Consider the following 22,950-nt stretch of genomic DNA (forward strand, 5'->3'; position numbering starts at 1 on the left):
TACGTGAGCAGAAATGAACCTAGCCTGGAGATTCCTCCACCAGAGGGAGGAATGGCGCTTGAACCTCCGGGGCTTAAAAAACTGCTGCTGCAGCAGCACGCCCCTGCTTCTGACGGAAGACCTCTCCTTCAGGTGCCCAGCGGGGAAGGCGCTTGTGCATGGAACAGTCGTTCGGGGCTGGAATTATTCATCTCCATTTGACCGGTGAGGAGAGCACAGATCTGAGAGGTGCAGCCGTTTTCCCAAGGCCGGTAGCCAGGGAGAGCCAAGATGAGAAGCAGGCTTGCCCAGAGCCTTCCCTCTCCTCGGCCTTCAGGGAACACGGAGGATCCCTGTCCCGTCTGTTCCAGGCACAGCACTCCTGATCTTTTCTTGTGTGCCGTGTGCCTTCAGGCAGTCTGGAGGAGTCTACTGGTGTTTCAAATGAGTAAGATTAAATCTACGCGATCACAGGGGAAACGCATCCCCTGAGTGATGGTTGATGTTGATTGTTGGCCTGACAGAGATCAAGTCGCCATGGAAACAAGCCTCTGCAGCCTCTGAGGGAGGTTTCGGATTGCATTATCTGAGGGTGGCATCATTCCCTGAGCTAGGGTCACCTGGGCTACGCGAAAAGACAGGGTGGGGGAGGGCTGAAGAGATGGCTCAAGGTTAGGAGCACCTGCTGCTCTCCCAAAGGACCCAGGCTTGATTCCTAGCACCCACAAGGCTGACCACAACTATTGTAACTAGAGTTGTGGTACAAATAGTTACAAATAGTTGGTTACAAATAGTTGTGGTAACCAATGCTTCCTTCTGGCTTCCCTGGACACCAGGAATGCCAGTTGTGCAAAGACATACATGCAAACACTTTCACATATGAAATAGTGAAATAAAATAAAATGGAGAGAGGGGAGAGGACAGGGTTGGGGGAACCTGAGAAACTAGCAACAAGATGAAAACTAACACACCACGGAAACACAATCGTTACCTGTTTTAAACCAACCTGATTTCTGAAGAAATAGTATAAACACCCCTCTAAGACATTAAAAAAGCAAAACCCAGTGCTCAGTCTAATCCCCACCACCACTCTGAAATGTTAAGACACTCAAGTGACAAAAGCCATCTGCAACCACTGTAGATGGTTGTAGATGTGATGCACCCACATCTGGGTTTCTGTTGGTGACAGAGACACAGGTGCTGCTGTTACGGCTGTGGCTTATTGCCTGTGTTCATAATGAAAGGGGACACTAACCTTCAGTTAGAAATGAGTGACAAGAATGATGTCACCTGCCCTCCATCCACGCTCATGGGCCCCTGGGTGAGAATCTCTGCCCCCCCCACCACCACATGCCACCCTGTAGCTATGAAACCCTGGGAAACAGGGACATGGGCCTGGGGCCTGCCGGAAGCTGCTGACGCTCACTGTGTCCTGGAGTCCTGGTGTGACCTCTCCTTCTCCCTGCCTTCTGGCTTTCTGGGTATTCCCTAGACAGCCTATCACCAGCTCCCACTTAAGCTTGTCCCTCATGCCGTGCCTCTGGGAGCCTCCAACGCTGTTGCCGAGCAGCACCCTGGGTCACGGTGTGGGGAGTTTCTAACCACTCATATCAGACTTCTTAGATGAGTTCAGAAGGGCAGTCCCAGAGCCCAGCGCCCCCAGGAAGAGGCCAGCAACAAATGAAAACTCAGGGTTAAACAGAACATGAGATGGGAGAGGGCTCCGTCAGGGCCTCTCATGAGGGGTGGTACAGCCCATTTCATGCCCCAGGGCCCTGCTTGGAGAGTGGACAATCGGGCAAGCTGGACAACGCCTGGGCCACAGTCTCTTTGCAATGAGATGGGCTTCCCATGTTGTCATATTATGGGGTAGATAGGCTGCAGCAAAGCAGCCTGAGTAAATGAACCACCAGTCATCCTCAGGGCTTGCCCCTGACTGAAGAGACCCAGGGAAAACCCCGAGGTGACTCTAGGAAACAGCAGCACTTTCTAGAACTTTCTTCAGGATCCCATACACACAGAACCACAATCTCTCTCCTCCTCGGTTTTTCTTTTTGACTCCAGGCACCTGGAGAGACTCCTCTTTTGGCTGCAGGGTGAGATCTGAGAGCCCCTCCAGGTCCTGTCTGACCAGGCAGAGATGAAGCGCGTCCTGCGATAGTGATATCACAGGAGAAGAGCAGCAGCTGCCCTGGTCACAGCAGGTCCCATAAAGAGGCAGCCCTATTTCCAGTCCAACTGCAGTGAACAGGTGGGGAACCAGATCTGGGGCTGCTGCAGAGGGAGGCAGGCTCAGGCACTCCACACCCTATAGAAGGACAGTCTACCTTGACATCCATCATCTTGTTTCCATGGTTACCCCATCTGCTCCGCAGAAGTCCCTGGGACTGAGGAGGGAGGCTGCAGAAGCAGAAAGGAAAGAGAAGAGAGGAGGGCGGGGGCAAAGATTGCCTCAGGGGAGGCTTGCAGGGCTGGGTGGCTGCGTGGCAACAAGCCTCCAAACAACCCGGGCCTGGCACAGATGAAAGGAGCTCAACAACAAAAACAGAAAAGTCAAGATGCATCCCACCAGCCCCCGGGTTTCCTGTTTTTCTAACAAATCACCGATGATTTCCAAGAAAAGCAAGCTGCGCTGCACTCGCCCAAGGCACAGCCGCAGAATTTGCACATCTGGCCTGTGCTTCGAGAGCAACCAGCGGTGGGCTGTGGCACAGGGCGTGTCAGAACACCTCAAGACTCTGCAGCTTGAGGATCCTGACAGGAGCAGGGCCCAGGGGACCCCCTGCCACGGCCAGCCCCCTTACCACCTGCCAGCTCATCCCAAGGCTGCTTTAAATGTCACAGTGTATCACATTACTGAGTCAGCCTTAGGATACAGAAACTGAAAGAGCTCCATTCTTAGAGACCTCTCTGGGGAGGGCTCTGTGGGGCATTCCCCCAGGCTGGTCTACATCCCCTGGGAATTTCTAGTAAGATGGTGTAAACGCTCTAGGCAAGACCAGTGGGGCTGGGTTTCCTTGGCAACAGGAAGCTGATAGGTTAAGCAGAAGCAAGGTGGCCCAGGAAGCTTCCCACCAGGGGTCCCCTCCCACCTAGTGCCCAGCCTCCCTGTCTTTGTTGTTACAGAGGTTTCCTGGGTTCCCAGGTACAGCCTTAAGCCCCTGGAGGGATGGTCAGGCCCCAAGGTGGAGGTGAAGGTCAACCTCCAGCCTTCCACTTTTCTGTTGGCCTTCCCCAAAGAAAGCATGCCTGCGCCGGCATCCATCCATGGAGCTGCCCCTTTCCCCCAGGGCTGGGGGAGAGCCCTTCCACACCCATCCCTTGCCTTCTTCCTCCTCTACAACCAAACCCCCAGTACTCTCATCCACACCTTGATGCTCCAGCGTCACCCCTCACGTGGGCCCTGCCAGCTAGGGGTTCCCCTTTGCTCACCTACAAGCAATCATGTCTAAGCAAGTCCAGCCTGCGGCCCAGCTCAGTCCTCCTGTGAGACAAGGTGGAAGCAGGCTGCAAGCCGGGAGCCACGGAAGGAGACAAGCCACTATCCTCTCTGCCTCATTCCTATTTGGCAGGTACCTTAGTTGGGGGAGGGGAAGGTGTCTAATGCTTGGCTGTAGGCTGTGGCGACTGTTTCCTTGAATGCAGTCCCTCCAAACTATTAGAAGTGGGATATAGTACATGCATAAGCCAGTAAGAAGGCACTGCCACCCTGCATAGCTGGGCACCTCGTCCTTTAGACAGTCAGCGGCACGCTCTCATCGTCACAAACGCGTGAGCAGCATGCTATGCTCCCATGTTGTCACAGCCAGGTCACTAGGCAACGGTAATCTCTCAGCTCCATTATGATGCACCAGGACGGCCATGGAACATCCTGGCATTATCAGGGAAACGCTATTCAATACGCGCCTGCATCCCATCCAGCCATAGGAAACAGCAAGGTGTTAGCAACTGTGTGCCTCTTTTATGGTTGTTTTGTTTTGCTTTGTTTCCAGACAGGGTCTCTCAATGTCGCCCTGGTTGGCCCGGAGCCAGTTATACAGACAGGCTGGCCTTGAACTCATTCATTCCTCTTCCTTCTGCCTCCCAGGTCATCACACCCAGCTCAAATGTGCATCTCTTAAGACCAAGGACCGTTCTCTCAACTGATGGTCTGCTTGCCACCCCTACAAATTAAAGACAACTACACACTCTCACCAGAGGCCCAGCCTTCTCTGTGTCTGGCTCCATGTCTGCCAGGGGCCTTCTCTGAAAGGGGGTGCTCACCATTAATTTATAAATAAATCCCTCCAGGTACTAACATGCCACCATTTTGTTCTGGAGTGATTCGGGGAAGCTTTTCCTTCCCTAGGAAGTCGGAGGTGAGAACCTCATCGCTAATGTTATGGAAACATGAAACTCCTGCGCTCAACCCCACTCTTAGGCCTGCGCTCGGGCCTCAGAAGCACCTGACCACAGAGGAATGTGGGAGATCCTAAGTCTCCAGGCCACTTTCCAACTGCTCAGATGCAATCCTGGAGGCCCTTCTGTTGGGTCTGCAACCCAAGGCCCAGGAGCCTGTCACAGCAGCACACAGATTATTCTATCCGGAGACCTCACATAGACACTGGGCCCTTACATTGGAGGAGGGGAAAGCATACCTGTTCCTTTCTTCATTGAATCCACATGGGAGGTTAACAAATACCAGCCTACCGAGCCCCGGCAAATGGCTAAGCTTGCAACAGGAGGGCTGCAAGAAAAGTCTCTTCCTCTCAAGGAAGGGTGTGGAGCTAGGGTGCAGGCAGCCATGCCAGGGAGCAGTCCAGGGAGGCGGCAAGCCATTCTCACCACCAAGGCCTGGCTTGGCCCCTTTCTCAAGCTATGAACGGAGGGCAGCTGCACATACTGCCCACCCAGGCAGGCTTTGGCCCTCACCCACTCAGATGGCACAAGCTGGGACAAATCATTAGATATGTTGGGAACTCGCCACTTGGTGTAGCATTTAGTCAGGGGCCGCTTCGTGGGAATTCACCCTGACGAACCAACAGGTCTACCTTTGCCCCGGTGCTACATGCTCCTAGGGGACAGAACACCAACCCCAAAGCTATACTCCTCCTCCTGGCTCCTGACTCCTCCTGCAGCCAGGAGACTCCGTGGCTGACTCAGAGCTGGAGACAGTTCTGATGGAGGAAAGCAGAGGAAAGAGAAAGGTCCTGAAAACGCACCGTAAGAGAACAAAATGTACAGATGGGCAAGATGGCCGTAAGCCCAGGACTTAGGAGGCTGAGGTGGGAGGGTGGAGAGTTAGAGGCCACCCTGGGCTACACATCAGTACCAGACGGATCTCATCTATGTAGTAAGACCTGTTTGTTTGTTTGTTTGTTTTAAAGCAAAAGAACAAGAGCAAGAAAAGAGAAGGTGTATGATAACATGGTGGTGCCCAAGGATGGTTACGGTGGTGTCTCCATAGCCCCATAGGCCCTAGTTCCTCAAGAAGCAGGCTCCAGCTTCTCTGTCCTCAAACTGAAGTAGGCCGAGGACTGTGGCAACCAGTGAGGACCGTGGAAGAGGCCTGACATGGCTTCCAAGACTGGGGCACGAAGGAGAGCACAGTGACTGTCTCCTCGTCTTCCTGGTTTGTCCTGAGGAGGGGAAGCTGAGGCACTCCAGTCCACAGGCCGAGATTCTCCCCAGATGGTCTCCTCTTCCCAGCCAAGGCTGCACACATGCTGGACACTTCACTGACGCAGAGATGCCGTCCCCACTGCACCTACGACAACCCCAGCATCGAGGAAGGCTACATCATCCAGCACTGCGTTTGGGGGCGGTTTCTTCCACAGCCATAGCGTGTAGAACACACACACCAGGTATCAGGACAGAGACCAGGCTGTATGGCCAGAAGCTACTGTGCCATGTGTTCAGAAACTCGGAAAGAAATGGTATCGTATACCGGGCAACTCTGACAATCGCAGCCAGCCAGCAGTAGAAGGGCCCTCAGAGGCTGCCCATCCTCCGCTCACTACTGAAGGAAAACCCTTCCTATCCAGCGGATGCAACCAAAGACGACTAATGTACTCACTGTCCTTTGCAACCGCTGAGCTCCACTGACATCACTGCTTTCTGAGCACCTGGGCAATCTCAGCAGCACACCACGCCTGCTCCGTAGCTTTGCCCTCATGGCTCCCTCTCCCTGGAGGGCCCTTCTGGACTCTCACTGGCCCCCTCCTGTTCCTCTTTCTATTGTGCTGTCTATGAGGACCCCTGGAGGCTCCCGTCTCCAGTATTTCATCCTGCATCTCCATCAGCAAGTCACACATGAGACACTATTTCTTTGTGTGTGTGTTGCTTTGTTTGTTTGTTTACGTACAGGGTTTCTCTATGTAGCCCTGGCTGTCCTGGAACTCACTCTGTAGACCAGGCTGGCCTCCAACTCAGAGATCCACCTGCCTCTGCCTCCCGAGTGCTGGAATTAAAGGCGCGCACCCCCACACCTGGCACATTTTACTTTTTAACTGAGCCTTCCATCTCTCATTCCTTGCAGCCGCATTTAGGAGAGTAATGTCTTGGCCGTTAAGAACACTTACTGCTCTTGCAGAGGACCTGGGTTCAGTTCCCAGCACCCACAAGGCAGCTCAACACCATCTGTAAGCCTGGTCCCAGATGATCTAATATCATCTTCCTCCATGGACACCAGGCACATGTGTGAGGCACAGACATTCATTCAGACAAAATGACCACACACATGAAATAAATAAATCTGAAAACAAACACACAGATTTTTTTCATTGTTGTTTTTAAAGACTGTAAGCACCAGGGGCTGGAGACATGGCACAGTGGTTAAGAGCACTGGCTGCTCTTGCCAACAAGGACTCAGGTTCAGTTCCAGCACCTACATGGAGGTTCACAACTGTGTAACTCCAGGTCCAGGGGACCCAATGCCTTCTTCTGACCTCTGGTCATTTCATGCACATGGCACACACACATACATGCATGTAAACACTCATAAAACAAAATACACATAAAACAAAAATAAATTCTTGTTTTATAAAAGAATGTTTACCAGGTGTTCTTAGAAGAATGCCTGGCACATTGGATGGATGGATGGATGGATGGATGGGTAAAATGACAAAGAAGTCCAAAGGAAGACAAAAGATGATGGAAACACTTGAGAACTGAGGTCCAGACACTGCTTTCTTACCTGGGTCATAAAGCCAGAGCCACATTCTAGGGGCGGCAAGGACTTCAGCTGGGATAAGGAGGCCCACCAGAATGAAGTTGGACCTCTAAACCAGAGTCAAACATTCGTGCTTGCTATTCCTTTCATCTCTGGGAAGATCACAGAAAATGGTGGAAACTGCTGTCTTTGATTCTGACCACAGTGCAAGCTTTAACAAACCAGAAGTGAGAGGCAAACAGGGAGGACGTGACCACATCACCCTAGAGTTTGTAGCCCTCACTGAAGACAACATGGGGTACAGAAAATGAGTCACGGATTTGGGGGAAGCAGATTTCCAAGAGGCTGAGACTTGAGAGGAAAGAAAACTGAAAACCCAAAATGTCATGCAGGCATGCGGTGGTGTGTGGCAGGAGCAGGGAATGTAGGGAGCCACTGGGACTTGCTGGGGTGTGGGTGCAGATGGAAGCGAGGACACCGACCCAGAATGTGTCCGCTACATCGTGAGCGTGTTACGAAAGCAAGGGTTGGGATGGGCACGGAAGGGCCTGCCAGTGTTCTCAAAGTCCAAAGCAACAGATGCCACCTCTGGCAGCTGAAAGTGCTTTAATGAAACTGGATCTCCACCGCCATCGGCTTCCTCGAGGAGACTGGCTGCCCCACTGTGGGGTCAAGGGTGGTTATGAAGCCCATCGGAGATATGTATTGAGGGTCTACGGCATGATGGACTTCCCAAGGTACTGGGAGCTCAAAACCGTCACAGAGTTCATACTTGCAAGAAGGGTGGACCCAGCTCTGTCATCGCAAGAGCACAACAAAAATTCCCAGACAAGCAGCCCTGAGGAAAAATGGGCAAAACGCTTGAGCCTGTACTTCAAGAAAGCAGCGTGCCAGATGGCTTCTAAATACAAGAAGAGGCCCTCGATTTCATTAGTCATAAAGGAAATGAAAATTAAAACCACACTTCCATACCACCACACACCCAGAAATGGCTAAAACGAAGGTGGAAAACAGTGTCTGCGGGCTGAAAACAGCAAGAACACTCAGAGCTGCTGACAGGAATGCAGGCTGCTTCCACACAGAGACCCACTCAGGGACTCTGCTACACCTGCCACCTCACCCCGTCCCAGCCTTAGGACCCAGCAAAAGGGAGTATGCCAGAAAGCACAGAAAGAAAAAAAGAAGCATCCAAGATGCTCTTCAAACTAGAGAGGACCCCAAAGTTTAGGTGTCCCAGTGGAGTTTCCTATAAGGCAGATGCAATAGGAACTTGGAGGCAGGAAAATGCACATTGGCAAAGATTGTACAGAGGAGTAGCTTGCAGGAAGTGTTCTAGAAGGAGGGTCTGTCCAGGATGGTGAGATGTGGACGGTGGAGAGGCAAGAGACCAGATAATCCTATAGGGAGCATTAGCCGGCTGGGTCTTCAAAGGTGCAGTTCTCAACTTGTGGGTCGAGACCCCTTTGACAAACCTTTACCTCTGAAAAACATTTACATCGCCATTTATAACAGTAGCAAAATCACAGTTATGAAGTAGCAACAGAGTCACCGCAACAGGAGGAGATGTATTAAAGGGTGGCAGCATTAGGAAGATTGAGAAGCACTGCTCTAAAGGCCTGGTGCGGACCCTGGGATGGTGGACTCTGAATGGTCTCTGAGGGCAGGCTAGGGCCGGAAGGGCTTATCCAGCTGCTGTGTGGAGCCATTGCTGAATTCTAAGCTGGCGAGTAACAGGCTCAACGAGGAGTTGGAAGTTCTAGGAGTTCGCAGAAGCCACTGCGGTGGAGACAGACTGAGAGAGAGGGTCTGATACTAAAGGGTAGGAAGTGGTGAGGATGAAATCATGAGCCTTTCACATGCTTGGCTGACCCTCTAGCACAGGCCCTGCTGCTCCTATTAAACTCTGGGTTGTAGGTGTGGATAAATTCATCTCAGATTCTTAAAGAAAAGGAACCACTGCTGACGGTCTGTAAAACAGGAGAAAATGAAAACATGTTAAGAGTAAGAGAGAGAGATAAAGGGGGACAGAGGGAAAAGGCAGAATCCTAGAAGCTCCATCCCGGAGTCTGCCAGCTACCAGGCAATATTCTCCAGAACCATCAAGAGGCAGCTCTTGAACACTAAGGTGGGTCCTAGAACTCCACTGAGAGAGTTGTTGACTTAAAGCAGGAAACAAAAGAAAACAATGCTACAAATACGAAGCTCCTGAATTACAACAAGCCCTCTTGTAACAATCTCCTGATGCTATAGACAAACATGGAATGGTAGCTCCATCTGTGGCTCCCTTGCTTACTTAGTAAACTTACCCAAAAGGGTTGAGCATGTTTGTCTGTAGGGACATCAGCCATAAAACACCAGAGACCTCTGTTGTCGGGCCCACATGGACTGCCATCTTTTTCAAATGTGCTAACACATACAAAATACTTAAATGTCGCTGTTTTGAACAGTGTTCAGCTCTGTGGCACAAAGGGCTTTCATGTCATGCACAACTGTCCCTCCTCTCCAACTTCTGCACTTTTTCGTCTTCCTGCACCGTAACACTGTACCTAGCACACACTACCTTCCTCTCTGCTTCCGGCTGTCTCTAATCTCCTGTCCCTCTGGCTTTGACAGCTGTGGCTTCTCCTCCGGAGCTACTGCACACACCAGTCTAGCCCTGAACTTCTGGGTTTCACCTCCCATCTAGCTATAGGGGTGCTGGGATTACTGAGGCACCTGGATTTTCACAGATTCTGAGGATCCAAACTCAATTTCGCACGTGTTCGAAGCAAGCGCCTTGCCCGCGGGTCCGCCACCTCCATGGCCCATGGGTCATCTTTACATTCATAGTTTTCAATGGGGTTTTCAAGACGTGTGCGTTCTGTGGCAGGAGCAAGGAAGTTTGTGTGTTGGTTGGGGACCCACTCGAATGAACAGATGTCAAATATGGCTGAGAGGCTGCTTGCCCTTTTGTCCATGCTCCCGTCTTCTCTAACAATAATTTTCAGAAACTTTAGGTCCCGTTTCCCCGTCGCTATTGTGTGGCCATTGGAGAAGACTCTGATGACTGTGATTTCCAAAGTGTGCTGGTAAAGGAGTCCCATCCCTGCCCCTCCCCCTCCCTGCCCTCCCCTCACTGGAAGATGTGATGGCAACCCCTTAGGTAGCCATCATGGACCGTAGGCTGAAAGCTGCCCCCAGAAGGCAGAGCCACAGGATGGAAGGATTGGGTTTCCACCTGAGAGGCTGCCATTAGCAACTGGCTCAGGCACTCAGGGCTGCGGCATCAGAGGGAGATAAACTTCCTCGCTTGTTTACCCACCAGCAGCCTGGTTCGATGCCAACCCAGCAGACGCGCCAGCGTGCTCATGTCTCCGTCCGTGCTGAGTCAGAAGGTAGAACGTTCTTGTTTATCTGTTACGATGTCATGTTGATGCCAACAGTGGACTTTAGAGCGTGATTTAAAGTGTGACCTTAAACGAAGCCTACACTGATTACACAAATTCCCTTGAAGGAGGGCACCTCAGAAAAGACCTCTAGAGAGGTGGTGTCGCTTTCTAGATGGGCCGCTGCCCATGTGTCACCTGTCCTAGAGGCCGCGCACTGGCAGGGGTTCAGGGATTTTCTTTCCTTTTTTCTTTTATAATTTATTTATTATTTATTACGTAGACAGCATTCTGCCTGTATGTGTGCCGGGCCAGAAGAGGGCACCAGATCTCATTATAGATGGTTGTGAGCCACCATGTGGTTGCTGGGAATTGAACTCAGGACCTCGAGAAGCATAGCCAGTGCTTTTAACTTCCGAGCCATCTCTCCAACCTGGTTCAGGGATTTTCAAGTCTGGCGCTCTTAGGCACATTCAGAGCTGGCCAGGCAGTACCGAAGCAATTCTCTGTGGAAAAGTTCCTGTTTCAGTAACAAATGAGAGACCTTCTGCCACTGACCGATAGATTCCACGAGAATAAACAACACTTCACAACTGCTTATCCTCCCTCTGGGACAGCAGACGCTTCAGTGTGGCAGATGCCCACACCTTTGCCTTCTGAGCCAGTCTTAGGAGCTCAAAACCCCCAGGGGCTCCAACCTCCATCTTTGAAAACACGAACGAGAGAAAAAGGAATACATGACATTCTCCGAAGAGACTGAGCTTGAGACCCTAGGCGGAAGCGTGGCCATCCCAGTATGACGACCATGGTCCCAACCAAGTCCTTCAGCACTGCCCCCCACACCCGAGGAGCCTGCTGATAGCAGAATGTAGTCTTGGCATACAAAAGGCATTCTCTGCCAGCTACATCCATCTCAGAGGCCTTGGGCCAGAGTGGGACAGGAGACGAGGAAGGACAGTTGGTGACCTCTATGACATGTCCTTATCTGCTGTCGACTGAGGGCTGTGTCTAGCGACTCCTCCACCATCTTGTTAACATGGCTCAGAATTTTCTGGAACATACTTTTGACACAACTCCAAATCATTCACATAATTTGCCCCTTACATGTCTAGAACTGTGCTTTCTTGACACCTACAGGCTGGTTCGACTCTCCTTTTCCTCTTCCTCAATATCCTCAGGGCAGCTTCTGTCTTTCTCAAGGAGGAGGGGTTTGTTTTGTTTTTTGATACATCTGAGACTCATGGTAATCATCCTGCCTCAGCTTCCCTGTACTGGGTTCACAAGTATGTGCCATCACAGCCACTGGCTGCTTATTTTTATTAGCAAGTTCTTTAAAGGACCACACCTTTATCACTGTTTTTCCCCCCTTTTACCATTCATAGCAAATGTTCTTACAAAAACCAATATTCTCACATTATAACCCACAGTCCAGCATGTCACTGTCATATAGGCTTTCACACCTCAGCCCTAAAGCTGGGTGGTTCATATATTCCATCCTTTTTCTGGTGGGTTCAGAGAAATAACACCCTTTAAAAACTGGTCTTGTATATTTAAAATTGTGCTATGGGGTGGGACCCTCATTGTAGAGGAATATGGGGGGGCATTCCTATCCCCTCAGCCAAGAATGCCTAAAGAACCTTTCAAGATCTTTCCGGAGACTTGTATCAGGGCCTGGGGACAAAAAGGGGCTCTAGACACAGGTCATGTTTTTGTAGGTGACTCAGCAATGGAGCCAGGCAAATGGTTGTGTGCCCTGGAATTTGCCATGCTCTGTGAGGAGACAGGGAGACATAGCAGCCTCCTCAGGCCACATAAGCATGTATGCCCAGGGGAGGTGGTACTCTCCACCTAGGTGAACCCCAAATTAGAAAGGGGTTCTGTCTGATGGGGAGTTCTTTTCCTTCCCAGAGAGAAGTCCTCCTTCCGCTCCAAAGCATGGCTCCCTTTCAGAAAAAGAAAGCCATCTGCTTAGTCCGGGAAGTGCTGGTCATAGTTTGGATCCCCAGGACACATGTAAAAAGGCTGGGCACAATAGTGTAAGATCCCAGTGCTAGAAAAACAGAGAGAGGATAGTGATGCCCTATCTTAAAAAAAAAAAAAGACAAGGTGAACAACAACAGAGGAAAATGCTGAGCACTGACCTCTGAACTCCACAAGCATGTACATACCCCAAACACATATGTACACACACACAAACATGTACACGCCACACGCCACACAGAGAAAGAATGAAGGAAAGACAAAACAAGAGGTGGGGAGGAGGGGGAAGGAAAGAAAAGACAGGAGGAGGGAAGAAAGAGGGAGGGAATAAGAAAGCAAAAGAAAAAGAAAACCTTGCCCTCCCTCAGGCTGATCCATGGTCCCCTCTTGGAGTCAGAGAAGGAAGCCTTGTTTTGTTGTTAAAGGGCCCCTGTCACTCTACAGGGATAGGTCAGTGAAAAAAACAAAAAACAAAACAAACAAACAAAACAACAACAACAAAACGCTGTGAGGCTTTGCCAGCTAAAAAGAGCAGTATATAAAATAATCATAATTATTTATAATACTTTCCTCCCAATTTAAACACATGGATTCTTCATCCCCCTTAACCTGTTCCAGGTTGGGTAGAACAACCCCAGAGAGAGCTGAAGAATTTCCAGAAATCCCCCAACCATTTCTTGTCTCATTCCTCCTGAAAACACAGCTCCCAATTGCCCCACAGCCTACTGGGTAGGCGGGACAGGAAGCCCCCTAGGCCTTGTAAAGCCTGTGTTGCAAACAGGCACTTCCCCAGCCTCCTGTACACAAGCTGTCACATGTGGAGTCTTGTCAGGGGCTGGAGAGAGGCTCCTCAGGACTTCCCCTGCCCCACCCACCCTCTGCTGGTGCTGACTAAACTAAAGAGTGCAAGAAGATGGCAAGAAGGGTCAGCACCTGCCATTGGCCAGGGCTCCTGGGGTCTGAAACCCAGAGGACATCTGCCGGGTCCTGTTCCTGGAAGGCACAGACACAGGTGTGTGAACCTGTCAGCTGCTCTCAGAAAGCCAGTGAGATGCTTGGAAAGAAAGCCCCTTGGGGAGTTGCAGTGAAACCCCTGGGAGAGGTCAGATATGGGCAGGTCAGCCTGTAGGTCAGCCCTCACCACTGAGGCTCAGGGCTGGCTGCTTTACAGGGTAGTCATAGCCTCAGCCACCACAGACTGAACACCACCAGGTGCTGGCCCTCCCAAAGCGGTGGGAACTCAGGAGTGCTGGGAAACATTCCTTGTCAGGAAAGGCTGAGGGGCAAGAGCACGTTAGGTCTGGAGTGTATCTCAGTTTGAGATCCTAAGGAAGACCAAGGACATTATTAGGCTTTCCCCAAAGTTGGATGCAAGCAAAGGGTAGGAGGAGCCTGTGACAACCCCTCCACAGGTGCACAGTGAAGACAGCTCACTGGACAGCAGAGGAAAGCGAGGGGGAGGTCAGAGGCAGGAGACATGGAGCTCCAGTGCATCGTCACGACAGGACAGAGTGGAGAGTGAGGGATGCTGGGCATCGCTGCAGACAGTGCCGAGATTTCAGAGCCGGAGCTGGACTGCAGAAGAGACAGCAGTGGGGAAGTCCACAGAGGAAGTGTGTAAACACACAGATTCGTGTTTACAGTGAAACAGTGCACCCAAAGGAAAACAGCCAGTATGCCCTTGGAGACAAGGGCTGGGATGAGAAGGAGAAGCGTGTCTGGGGAGAACGAGGACCAAGGGCAGGAAAGGACAGGCTGGCTAGAGGTGTGGGCATAAGTGGGAAGGAGAAAGCTCCAGGTAACAGCAGACCGAAAATTTCTGTAGAAACTTCCAAGGAGACTCAGTTGCTTGTAAGGCCAGGAGGGTGCCAAGTTAGAGCCACTTTTGAGGGAACTGTCCAGCTTTAGGATCAGAGCTGTACCATTGCTTTCCACAAGGCTGTGTCCAGAGAGCATCCTAGAAACTTCCAAGTCAGAATCCTGGCTGTCAGCTGGCCCAGCAAGATGAGGAGGCCACTATGTACAGACTGGCCATCACATTTCCTGTTTCCTTTAGTAACTTGAGTGTCACACCGCAGCCCTGTGTTCCTCCCCACATAGACACAGCTCTAAGAATCTAGTTTTTCCAAAACGAATCTCCCAAGATGCCAGTACAGGAACGAACACAAAATTCAAAGGCTTAGAAAACACTGTGTTCAAAAGTCATACATTCAAGAGGCCTCGCAGCCCAGGCTCACATGGTGTTGTGGCTGACTCTCAGAGTTTGATGGATTCTGCCCGGAGGACTTTCAGCAGGACTTCGCGTGTCAGAGGAAGTGACAAACAGAAGACCCCAAGCAGAGTCCATGCCCCGAGCTCGGGGTGTGAGCAAGATCTAGGTCTCCAATGGGGGGTCACCAGGGACACTGAGGCTTTCTAACAGCAGCAGGAACACACTGTGGAGCAGAGACGTGGGACTTTTGAGGGAACTGCCCAGCCCAAGGCCACCAAAGGCCTTACATTCAAATTACTTTTTCAGAACAATCAACTTCGAAAGAAAGAACGAAGGGAGGAAGGGAGGGAAGGAGGGAGGGAGGGAGGGAGGGAGGGAGGGAAGAAAGGAAGGAAGGAAGGAAGGAAGGAAGGAAGGAAGGAAGGAAGGAAGAGACATTCTTGCTATGTAGCTTAGGCTGGCCTCAAACTCATGGCCATTCCCTTACAGGGATGCCCCACTACTCCCAGACAGAACAGTCCTGTGCAGAGTCAGTCAGTCGCTAAAGCCAGAGGAGCAGAAGTACCTCTCACAGTGACCACGGCCATAGGACCAGCATTTTCCCAGAACACTTTCACCAGTGGGGAGATCACTGTCAAGACGCTACCTGTTCTGACTTTCTCTAGGACTATCCTTGAAGTGAGCTGAACTCTATTTCCTTTTCATTTCCTCTCACTGACCCCTTTCCCATCCTAGTCACCTTTTCCAAAGGGTGCAGCCCTTTCAAACGTCTGAAGGCGGGTGGTGCCTCTCTTATCTCCTCTGCTTACAGAAAAATGGTGTTTAAAATAATTTTATATGGTGTCATCATGTCTCCCTGGGCTTAAGATGGGCTGCTGATCAGCATTTCCATGAAGTGATAGGGAGAGCTGAACTGCACCCTCCAGGATCTGTCTGGCTCCCTGTAGAAACGATCTTCAAGTGGGCTGAAGGGTGTGTGAAGGGAACACTGGGTGGCTGATTGTCAGAGTCAAGAGCCGGAGGTGACTCTTCGGGGTCAGCTATGGGGAGTACGGTGGGCACCTAAGACAGCTAAAAGCATGGAGAGTGGGGAGCCAGGGAGCCATCAGTAGGGGACCCCAGCATCAGAGGAGGGACAGACCCCTGCCCTGATCTGCAAGGTACCCCCAGGGCACAGGAGATGATCTGTCTCCAAGTTCACCTTGCAAAGACAGCTTACGAGAAATTAACGGTAGCCGTGACTGCAAATTCATTAAGTTGGGGTAATTTGAACTTAGAGGTTCCCCAAAGGTCCATGCATGTTAAAGGCATGGTCCCTACTTCAGTACTATTAGGGGCTAATGAGAGGTCTGTAGGTCACTGGATTCCACCTATGTGGCTGTAAGACCCTAGACTGTCTCTGTCTTTCTCTGTCTCTTTTTGTCTCTCCCTGTCTCTGTCTCTCTCTATGTCTTTCTCTGTCTCCTTTTGTCTTTCCCTCTCCCTTTCTCTCTCTCTCTCCTTCCCTTTCTTCCTCCACGCCCCCCCTGCTTCCCAGTCATGCTGTAAGAAGGCTGATTCTATCATAGGTTCCAACCATGACTTATTCCCTTACCACAGGCTCAACGCAGTGATGGGTTGACCTAACCCATCACAGACTGAGTGCTCCAATGCTTGAAGCCCACATCAGCTTTTTCTCTACAAGTTGGCTATCTCAGGTGTCTGGCCATGATGCGAAGACACATAAGAACAGACACAACGCTCCCAGCAAAGCTCACACTGCACAAACCTAGTCACGTATTTAAAACAGTAACTGAATTCAATCCAGGAATGCAAGGAAGGCTCAATGTGCATAAGTTAATAATAGAGCATGTCATAGAAAACCATGTCAAGGTGAAAGAATACAAGAGTTTTCTAGCGCATGTTTAAACATGTATTTGACAGCCTTACTATTCAGTCGTACTTTTAATGTTCCCTGTAAACAAGCAAGGGAAGAAAGCGTCACTTTGATGCTGATGTATTACAACCACATCAAAGAAAGGAAGTCTTAAATACAAGCCAATCTCCAGGAACACAAGGGTTTGTAGACATAAGTGGCAAAGAACTAATTGTGATCACGTCTTCTGCCCCCTAGTCCTTGGCATAACCCGGTTACGCTGGCTAGGGAGCGCAGTGGAGGTGCTTCTTATCAGCATGTTATCAGCAAAGGCAGTGCTCATCTGCCATCCTGGAAACAGAGTGGAACCAAATCTTCCCAGGTCATCCAGAACATGGCAGCTGGACATGCTGGCACACACCTTTAACCCCAGTGTGCTCACACATACACGTGTGCTTACTAACCAGCGTTTTCATCAGTGTTTCAAAGGGAGCCACTAGGGAGAGCAACACCGTTTCTCCGCCTGCGGGCCGAGACCCTTCCAGGGGCGGGTCGAACAATCCTTTCACAGGAGTCACCGAAGACCATGGGAAAGAGCAGATGTTTACAACTTATAACTGTGGCAAAATCAGTTGGGAAGCAGCAGCGAAAATAATTTTGTGGTTGGGGGTTACCACAACACGTGGAAATGTATTAAAGGGTCATAGCATTAGAAAGGTTGAGGACCACTAACCCACAGAGTGTTTGAAAGTCCCCTGGAAGAGCTGTAGTTGTACATGACGTAATCTAACGAACAAGAGAAAACCCAAGAGGAGGTTGGTGGTGCCGACGAGGTTGGGTGGAAGTGGTTGTGTGAAGATTTGCCTGACAGGAGCCCACTCCAGGGAGCCGCACAGGAACCATCTGTCTGAGTGGATGCCGAGGTTCCTGAAAGACAGCTTTGGGTGGAGAAGAAGAATGTGGGAGCTACCCAAGGGCCTTACTGCATGACACAGAGAACCATGGCACAGGATGCTCAAGAGGGACCGAAAGAAGGCATGGCTACAGTGGGTAGGATTGCCCATGAGTTGAGACTCCCTGAGGCACTCATGAAAAACACGGCTGCAAAGGGCCGTGGGGTGTGCTCTCCAGCAACGACCCAAGAATGAAAGAGGCGGGAGCCTTCCCACACGGCAATGGCCTTTGCTCTTCACAAACTGCACCCTGGAATACGGGGAGGGGAGTGAGTATCAAGGGAGCCCCTGAGCCACGTGAGCACGGAGTCAGGTCACTGCTATCGGTTGTAACACCTAATTTCAGGAGAGGGAAACCCCTCCCAATCTCACACACACCCGGAGTGACGGGGCAACGTGGGGGAAGATACCCACAGAGCCAGCATCTGTCAGACGCTCATCTTGTTATTATCACGAATATTATTTTCTTCTGTTTCCTACCTCTCAGGTCTCACATAAGATATGATGTAACCTGAAACCCCAAATTCTCTTTCTGTAACCCCCATAGCATCACGTAATTCTCATACTTAGAATTATAACATGTGTTGGCTGTCCCGAACCAGTAGACACAACTCCTTGAGGGCAGGGACAATGGTTTGCCTTCCCGTGCCTACTGAGCCCGGTCCTTGACGACACGCTGAACATGTTCCACAAGAAAGTGCTGACTGTGGAAGGTTGGGGGGGATCAAATGCCATCCATGCTGCTGCCTTGTAGACAGGGCAGATGACACTCAGAGGGGCATGATTGTAATCAAGGCTGTGTGGCTAGGAGCGGCAGAGTGAGGCAGACGCAGGACCCCTACCTAGGAATTCACCTTCACTCCTCACGTCCCAGCCCTGACCCCCATGAGAAAACCACACAGGCCCATTTGCCTACGTCAACACAATAACAAGACTCCAGAGGACACGAAAACGAAAAGCACAACAGTCTCTAGGGACCCACCCTGCTGGCCCCGGCACTGCCCTGCATCTGAGCAGCTTCTGCCGGGGAAGCACATCAGGGAGATCCCAAGACTCATAGTGAAGGCTTGAAGCCATTGCTGACTGTGCGTAGGCCATAGCTCTGTGGGCCGGGGCAGTCAGTGCCATGCAGGGAGACCACAGAGAACCAGAACTTGTCGCAGGGTGAAGGCACGGGTCCGGGAAGACTCTGGAAGATGGAGCTCCAACAGTTCACCAGGCAGGGGGAGGAAGAGAGGGGCAGTCCGAAGAGACGAAACAGCATCTGCCAAGCCAAGGTCTGCCTGAGCTTCCCAGGAGGAGACAGGAAGGTGAACCTAGGCTGGGGGGGGGGGGCAAAAGGCCTTGATACCCCTCTCCAGGCTTTCAGCTGATTTGGGATCTTCTGTCACCATAGCAACAGGATGCAACAGACAAGTTCTACTGACCAGAATCTGGGACCCAAATGAGAGAGTCAGGAGACTCATGCTCTGAGCTATGAAATTATCTACTGTCTCATTTATCATCCCCTGTGACACCTATGCCTTCATCACCCAGATGATGTCATTTAACATATCCCAATTACCCCAAAGCTAGCTGCCAGCCTATAAGCAAAAAGTAAAAAGTTAAAAAGCTACAGTTCTTGCCGTAGCAGAGCAAGGCATGTGCTTGACAACCACAGGTCACCGCGGCAACGTGCTCCTCTCCGGTCAAGAGCAGATGCCGGAGTCATCACCGGCCTGGCACTCTGGTTGAGTGGCTTTGGCACCCCATTTCCTTATCTGTAAAGTGGAGGTGATGAGTTGCCATGGGGCCCGGTGTGGTGTGCCTTTAATCTCAGCTGGAAAGAAATTTACAAAAAAAGTATTTGGTAGTAAGAGGAAGGCAGAGCTCTGTGAGTTCAACACCAGCCTGGTCTACAGTTTTTAGACTGTTTCAAAAACAAAAAAAAAAAAAAAAAAAACAAAGCAAAAACAAAACAAAACGAAAAACTAGAAACCACAAAATTTCAGTGCTTATGAGGTTCAGTTTTTAAAATGTATGCAGAATAGAAGAATGTCATAATTCTGTACATATCCATGTGTCTCTAAAACATTCCCCTTAATCTGTAAAATATGCTGTGTTTAGTAGGCTGTAAGAGGCCATCAAGTGTAAAGATTCACCATCAATGTGTGTGCTGACAGGGAAGACACACCAGGGCTTATTGTAATTGTGGTATGTTAATTTTAACATTGCTAAAACATGAATGTAATGTGGGGCATAGCGGCTCTGCCTGTGATTTCAGCACTTGGAGTTCAAGGCCAGTCTCAGCTACGCACTGAGTCGGAGGCCAGCCTGGGACACAGCCTGAGTCTGCCTCAGACAACGCACGGCCCAAGTGAGGTGGCCCTCCAAGCCTGACAACCAGGGTTTGTTCCTGAGGGCTCAGGAGAGGAGGAAAGAACCACCTCCCTCGGGTTGCCCTCTGACCTCCACGAGCGCCATGGCGAACATGCCCATGTTCCCTCACACCCACAAATGACACAGTAAATGTTTTAAACAACAACCGATACATAGAAATAAAACGTGAACAGGCACACAGCCCCAAATGGAAGACATATCCTTAACGTGTAACATGCATTGCTGTTCATGCATGCCAAAGGCGAGAGCTCAAATACCAGGGACAGGGACAGGGAGCTCACAGTTTGGCCCCCTGGTCGGGATAAGCCTCTAAGAAATGTGTCCTATGGGCTTGGAAGACCCTGTAACAAGCAGAAGAGGAGGCTGTCCTTTCCTTTCCCGCACCCTGTTGATCGGAAGTGTTCAACCAGTTTTACAAATAAGGAGACCGAGGCAGACAGGGCTGTCATGTGGCAGGACACGGCTGGAACTCAGGTCTCTATCCCATGTTACACATGGCTTCCAAGCACCCTCCCCCTTACCAAACAAGCTCCACCAAGGCCTAAGGACCTTATTTAAAATCTGATTCTCCCTGGAAGGCTGTACTGTCCCACTGGGTCCCGGAGACTCTGAATTAACAGAACGACAGGAGCATAGCTCTGCTCTGGGAACCCGACCTTACAGAGCAACCACGTCAGGCAAAGCCAGCAAAGCCCAAAGCGGAATTCCGCAAAGGCCTTCAGGTGAGTTGGCCTGCTTTTAGCCCTCCTGTTGCCAAAAGCCACCCCTCCTCTCGGCAGGAGGCTTCACTCACTTGATACCACATCCTGCTGCTTTCATCTCGCCTTCCTTTTCCCTCTGAACAGCCTTCTTCCTCCTGCTGTCCTGAGCTTGCTGCATATTTACCACCTCCACTGTCGGACGCGCCGTCACGCCAGCGCGCGGACACGGACACACACGGACACACACACACACACACACACACACACACACACACGTGTGCAAGCACCTACATTCACACACTCACATAAACACTGACGCTCTCACAGCTCAGGGCGCGCAGTTCCCTAGAACCGCAGCGGTGCCGTCCACGCCCCACCAACCAACACCGGGCAGCCTGAGCCTCGGCGGAGGACCACAGCTCGGTCCTGACGCCAAAGAACCCCTGTTGTCCAAGTTCCCCAGCGGGTTCAGAGCCAGAAGCCCGCAGGTCCCTTCACTCAGAGGACAGGGTGGCCTGCGACCCAGCAGGACGCTGCGCGCTTGGCCTCACAGCTACTTACAACGCGACGCACCAGTCCCGGGACGCCCCTCCTGCCTCTGGGTTTGTCCCATGGGTTTGTGCCCCCGGGTGCGCCAGGTGGCCCCTAAGACTGGAGCTGGAGGATGGCCGACTGCCCAGCCTGCGCTGGCGGTGCCCGGAGCTCTCACGCGTGCCCTCGGCACCCCCGGCTGCCCAGCCACACACCTGCAGTCCCCGCCGGGCGGCGAGCCCCTCTCCAGCGGTGACTCGCTGCAGCTGAAGTGAGGCACCGACCACCGTTAGGCGGCCGGACCCGCGCAGCAAGTGCCAGCATCTGCCCGGTCTCTACAACTCCTGGAGGCGGGGCCTTCGGGGCGGGGCCTTGCGGGGGCGGGGTCTGGGCGGAGCTAGCCGCCCAGCCGGCCTCTCCCGCCCCCTGGTGGCCCGACCGCGTCAAGCCGGCACATCCGTCCCTGGAGTTCCAGGACTCAAAAGCATCTGAGAAGTTGCCCTGCGCTGGGACCCCACTTGATCCAGGGAACGACAAGCCTCGGCCTGTGGACCAGCCAATCCCACCCCAGAATAAGGTGAGGTTCCGGGGAGGGGAGAGGGCGGAAAAGCGTTTTGTCTGAGCAGGAGGGGTGGGTGGGGGCTTCGGGGAAGGAGGAGAAAGAGGAAGCTCCTATGAGCTGCTTCCTTCTCACATTGCGACCCAGCGCCCCACTTCCTCCTACTACTTCTATTTTTTTCGGGTGCTCTTAACCCTTAAAAGGCCCTCATCCGTGTTGGGCTCACAAGCGCTCAACTCCGTCCTGCCTAGAAACGTCCAGCCCGTCCAAACGTCCAGCACTGTTTCCCCAGCCTCTGGTCCCACGTGCCATCGCCTCTTCACAGTACCAGAATCTCCCATCACCTCAGCCGGGTCCGCTTTCCCAGAAGTAGGTCCAAAACCGACTACAAGGTCGTCCGTTATTGTTGGTCAAAAGCCACAAGCCCTACCTGAAGTCTAATGTGAAAACCCAATGGCTTTTCTTTTCCTGACTCCCTAAATACCAAGAAAAAGCAACTTCCCCAAATGGGCAGAAACAGAAAGTACCCTTTGGTCGGGCGCAAAATTGGAACTAGGTGGGAAATTGAAACAGGCTCCACTGTAAAGGAGTAGAGAAGATGGACAGTGTGCGCCAGATGGAAACGGTGGAGAGGGCTTTTGGCAGCACAGTAACAGGCTGGAAAAGTTACGGGATGTTTGCCTTCTTCTGTATCCTCGGTGTTCCAAAAACTGAAGGCAGAATAAGGCTAAAACCCCAGCTCAGACCCTCAGAAACCTTTCTTACAAGCAGCTGTGGCCCAGATGTTGAGTTTGAAATTATCCTCCCTACAATGCTGGCTGTGTTGTTGTCCCTGCCGGGCTGAGCACCGGCCAGACCACAAGACCATCTGGCATCTTTTAGACAGAAACTGAAATGACTGCCAGCTCCCAGAAACACTCCCCCAGTTCAGCTGAGAAGTCCCGGGAGCGCCTCTGCCCCGTGGTAGCTCCTGATTGTGTTCCAACAACTCTGTGCAGCTCTTTTGTAGATTTGCTTACAAACATGGCTGTTTGCAGCCGCTCTCCTTCCCTTCCTTGTCTGATGTTTTCAAAGAGCGGCCTGCCCTGCTTTGACTTCCTCATCTTACATTTATTCCACAATGTTCTAAAAGAAGGTCACCAGGAAAACCTCAAATGCCAAATCCAGGGTGCTGGTTTCCACGCCCTGCTGTTGCCACCTTCCCGAGGAAACTCCCTGGTTCCTGAACACGCTTCACCTCAGACCACTGATTCTGGCTTCCTTTTCTCCATCCTCCCTTTAGTGCT

General features: G+C 51.5%; 1 protein-coding gene across 3 annotated transcripts in view; it reads right to left on the minus strand.

Moving 5' to 3' along the window:
• Positions 1-21,430, minus strand: part of Pik3r5 (phosphoinositide-3-kinase regulatory subunit 5) — a 59,018-nt gene extending 37,588 nt beyond the window's left edge. For 2 of the 3 annotated variants that reach the window (XM_055594294.1, XM_055594292.1), the window contains exon 1: positions 21,321-21,430. The gene's annotated coding sequence lies outside the window, so the exon portion shown is untranslated. Of the gene's footprint in view, positions 1-21,135; positions 21,157-21,320 lie in introns of those variants that run through there. The other variant, XM_055594293.1, reaches the window with a different exon arrangement.
• Positions 21,431-22,950: the final 1,520 nt, after the last annotated feature.

Source organism: Psammomys obesus, unplaced genomic scaffold (genome assembly GCF_907164565.1).
Source record: "Psammomys obesus unplaced genomic scaffold, mPsaObe1.curated_primary_1811, whole genome shotgun sequence".
Lineage (NCBI taxonomy): Eukaryota > Metazoa > Chordata > Mammalia > Rodentia > Muridae > Psammomys > Psammomys obesus.